The sequence below is a fragment of the Neovison vison genome, chromosome 12 (assembly GCF_020171115.1).
Source record: "Neovison vison isolate M4711 chromosome 12, ASM_NN_V1, whole genome shotgun sequence".
NCBI classification, from domain to species: Eukaryota; Metazoa; Chordata; class Mammalia; order Carnivora; family Mustelidae; genus Neogale; species Neogale vison.
This window is the reverse complement of record NC_058102.1, coordinates 127,201,608-127,206,453: the sequence shown is the minus strand read 5'-3', so window position 1 is coordinate 127,206,453 and position 4,846 is coordinate 127,201,608. Positions and strand designations below refer to the sequence as shown.

General features: G+C 39.4%; 1 pseudogene; it reads right to left on the bottom strand.

Annotated features, from left to right (window-relative positions):
* Nucleotides 1-809: 809 nt before the first annotated feature.
* Nucleotides 810-2,804, bottom strand: LOC122891036 (annotated as a pseudogene).
* Between the last annotated feature and the right edge of the window lie 2,042 nt (nt 2,805-4,846).

The window sequence follows — 4,846 nt, the reverse complement described above, 5'->3', positions numbered from 1 at the left end:
ATGTGTTTCTTTGATTTTGTTATTAATTGGTTTATATAGTTTGCTGCGCCCACGTTGGGGGCATAGATATTTAAAATTGTTAGATCTTCTTGTTGGACAGACCCTTTGAGTATGATATAGTGTCCTTCCTCATCTCTTATTATAGTCTTTGGCTTAAAATCTAATTGATCTGATATAAGGATTGCCACTCCTGCTTTTTTCTGATGTCCATTAGCATGGTAAGTTCTTTTCCACCCCCTCACTTTAAGTCTGGAGGTGTCTTCGGGTTTAAAATGAGTTTCTTGGAGGCAACATCCTTTATTCATTTGCCTTGACATACATTTCTAGTCTTATTTCCTGCTTCCATATCTTGTATCTGTCTCACATTCATTAAATTAGAAATTATTCGGTGCTTCTGTATTTCTATATTTTTGTTCTGGCTTTTATCTCACTAGACATTCCCATTATTTCTTGCCTTAAAAAGTCTCATTCATTCTTCAGACTTAGCTTATGGTATCTCTTTATTGAGTCCTTCCCTTCCTTCCTCCCTCTCTTTCTCTCTTTCTTTCTTTGGTTCTAAAAACTGTTTTTTTTTTTAAATTGTTATCTTAACAGTGTACCATGAACATTTCTTCCATGCACATGGATGAAAGTCCCTAGTGAAAGATAGAGAACACTGTTGCTGGATCCAAAGGCTTCTGGCAGCAAGAGCGACCCCTACAGCAATGTATCAGGTTAAGATTAAAGCACGTAGTCTGGCAAATGCCTGCCAGGGAAAACAGGGTCAGGAATATTCCCTTTTGAGAAATTAGAATTCAAGACCCAAGTCATTATAGGTATGGGATATCATGTAAGCCCCTTTGGCCCCGACCTCTGCCCCTCATTCCTCTGACACCTTGTTCCCTCTTGGGGTGAAGGAATTTCATACATCTCTCTTCATCCAATGAAAACCACCCGTTTTCTATTTTTTCTTAGCTCTTCCCGTATCTCCACATTCTGTTGTCATCTCCATACTGCCCAAGTTCCTTTCCTATAAGTCCTCCTGATAGTCCTTGGGGGAATCCTCTGTCCCCCTCTCCATTTTTCTTTTTGTTTTCCTGGGTATATAATCTTTAGATGGGCATTTATTGTAAGCCTGCAACTCTCAGCCTTTGCTAGGGATTCTAGCTTGCACACACCGTGTGGTTTTCCCTCATTTTCAGACTTGCCCTGCTTTCTTGTTTTCCCGTATCTTCTGGTTGTTCATCTTCTGACTGTCTTTCATTCTGGAGCTTTCCTTTAGCCCTGGCTTCCCCTCCAGTTCCAGCTTTTCTTCCTCATCTGATTTTCCTTCATCTTCAGGCTCTACTACATCTTCTGGCTTTCCCTGGATCGTCAGCTTTACCTTCACTTTCTGTAGAGTTTTATCATGTTGAGATTTCCCCTTCTTTTCCTGTCTTGTGTGGATTCTGGAAAGGTTCTTCCTCCTTTTCTAGCCTTGGAGAGTGCTAGGGACAGACACACTGCCCTGTGGGGACCAGGGCAGGCCTGCCCCTCTTCAGGCTCATCAAAGCCCACTCACCACTTGCCTGTGGCCTGGTCAATTCATGAACCTGGTTTTCCTTGGGCAGTGGGAGTAGACGGTGCAGGGATTGGGACCACAGGGTGTGTGAGCGGGCTGTTGAGTCTTTGGTTTTCTGTCTATACGTGTTTCTTCTAGTAGACTAATATCTTTTGAAAGATGAGACTCAAGATTTACTCCCTGATAATTGCAGCATAGACCATCATATATAGAAATGTTTGCAAAATAAATAATTGAATTAATGATATATTTCTGAATACACTAGAAATTCATAGGACATTCAGAAACATAGCTTATTTTAATAAAGTCTGGGCATATTTGTACACTCAGTAATATTATTTAGATATAGGAAGCTTAGGACAATTTTGTTGTTTTTCTCTCATTCTGCTTCCCAATCTGCATACATTGTAGTTTTACCATCTACAAAGTAGGAGAGTAAAACAAATGCTACTTACTATAAAAAAAATAAAAACAAATTACAACTTAGGATGTAGAAAGTAACCCCCAACCTAACAATGTAAAAAATCTAGACAGCATACAAAATCATGATTTAGGGGGAATCTGTTAGAAAGCTGGGAATATAAGTTAAAGCAAATTCACTCAGTTCCTTAGTTGCCTCTCAGAGGAGAAAGAAGACAAAACAATGGTTCTGTCTTGACAGAATGAAGGTGACAGAGGTGACTATCATAGAAACAGGTATAAGGAAATCCAGTGAAAAACTTCCAAATGATAGCATGAGAAGCTATGCTGCCTGTTTCCCAGAAAAACTGGTGAAAACTGTATTTAAAACAAACCAAAACATTTAAAATCTCTGTAAATTGTCTGAAGGGCAAATAGCAAGTGAAGAAACATCTATTCAAGAACATCAATGAAAATTCAGTAATAAAAGTGAGAGTCTGTAGTATTTGAACCAATATTCTTCTCTTGCTGCTTGCTGCCAGCCCAGTAAGACAGATACTAGATTCCACACTACTGCCTTCAGGAACATTAGGCACTCTTCTCTTTGCTCCCAGAGGAAGACTTTCTTCCCAGAGGGAGTAGAGCCTCAGTGTTTCTTACTTCATCCCTCAGCTGCCTACTACTGAGGTTAAGTCCTGGTTGAATGCAGTTGAGAGGTAGAGGGGTCTCTTCTTCTACTCAACCCTGACTCATGGAATAGAGACTGTGGCTTGGGTGCAGCAAGCTAAAATACTGCGGCCCTGACTTTGGAGCTAGTGGTTTCACACTAAGGGAAGCTGAGAGGACCCTGTGCTCCTACCCTCATGTACCAAGTGTTGGATTCCTAGAGCAGGGTGTCCCTCTGAAGACTGCCATTGTCGTCACTCCTAACTCCAGAGCTTTGGCTCAGAGATTTTGTCTAGGGGGAGAAACAGGCCAAAACAAAATAAAACTAACAAACAAAAAGCCAAAACAGATTCCTACTAATTTCTTCCCAAGGAACTGATTTCATTTGCAACGGAGTGAAGAAATTCCAGCCTGAAGGCACTCTGAACAGTAGAGGTTGTGGTGAATCCATTTGGGAGGAAATTCAAGCTATAGGCTAAACTGTAGGTGAAGTAGTTTGAAAGAGAGAACTAGCGAATAATACGTCAGGGAAGAGAAGTCCTGGCATCAGAACAAAATGAAAGACTTACCAGAATCTGTTGCTCCAGAGAAGTCCTATTTGATTGGATTAGTTTGTAGAACAACTTGTGCCTCAGGTATTATTAAAAACAATAGATCAGCTAGCTGGTGAATGATAAAGTTTAGCCTTTAGAGGTGAGTAAGGGAAATAGATGAAGAGTCCCAACAGTACCACTGTCCTCTCAGTGTGACCTTGGACATACCCAAGTTGTACTACCTTAAGGAACAACATCACAGGCTGATGCTGAGTGTAGGGGGAGATCAGCTTCACGAAAATACTCCAGTTAAGTCACTAGATGAACAAGCAACTATTAACAACAAGCCCCATGGTAAGGGGTGAAATAATACTCATACTTGCTATTATATATTACACAAAATTTCCAGTTTTGCCACCCCAAAAAATAACAGGAGTCTAAAGAATCAGGAGTATATTGATAGAAAAGTCAATCTATCCGGAGGGTACAGTGATTATAAACATATATGCCCTCAGAAACAGAGCACTAACATACATGAAGCCAAAACAAGAGAGAAGTAAATAATTCAATAATAATCAGAGACTTGAATACCCCGTTTTCAATAATGGGTAGAAAATCTAGACAGAGCAGCAAATAGAAAACTTGAACCACATGATAAACCAACTAGAACATTTTTAGGACACTCTACCTAACAAATGCAGAATTTGCATTCTTCTCAAGTACACAAAACATTCCAGGGTACACCATATGTTAGGTAATAAAACAAATCTCAATGACTTTAAAAGGATAGAAATAATACAAAGTATGTTCTCTGATCACAATGGCATGAAATTAGAAACTTAGCTGGTTATGGTGCCTGGGAGGCTCAGTTGGTTAAGTGGCCAACTCTTGAGACTCTTGATTTTGGCTCAGGTCAGAATCTCAGGGTCTGGAGATAAAGCCCTATGTTGGGCTCTCTGCTCAGCGGGGAGGTTGCTTCCTCTTTCTCCCTCTCCCTCTGCCCTCCCCTGCTCACACACATCTGTACATGGTCTTTCTCTCTCTCTCTCTCTCTAATCTTTAAAACGAAAAACAAACTGATAGTTGGAAAAATTGGGGAACTCATAATTATTTAGAAATTAAATACCATATTCACACTAAATAACCAGTGGAATCAAAGAAGAAATCATAAGGGAAATAAGAAAATACTATGCAATAAATAAAAATAAAGACAGCATACTAGTATTGGATGAGACTTGCAGTACTTAGAGGTAGATTTATAGTCCTAAATGCCTGTATTAAGAAAGAGAATTTGCAAATTAGTAACCTAAACTTTGACTTTTGAACACTGAAAGAAAAGAAAAGCTGATTAGGCTTAGGAAATAAATAGGGAATAGACAAGCAATAGAGAAAATGAATGAAACCAAAAGTGAGTTCTTTGAAAAAGTTATTAAAATTCACAGAACTTACCTAGATTAACCAAGAATAAAAAGACTCAACTTACTGGGATCAGAAATGAAAGAGGGGACTTTACTGCTGACTCTATAGAAACAAAAAGAATTTTAGAAGAATCCTATATATACTTTAATGCCAACAAATTAGGTAATTTTTTTTTAAAGATTTTATTTATTTATTTGACAGAAATCACAAGTAGGCGGAGAGGCAGGCAGAGAGAGAGCAGGAAGCAGGCTCCCCGCTGAGCAGAGAGCCCAACGCGGGGCTCTATCCC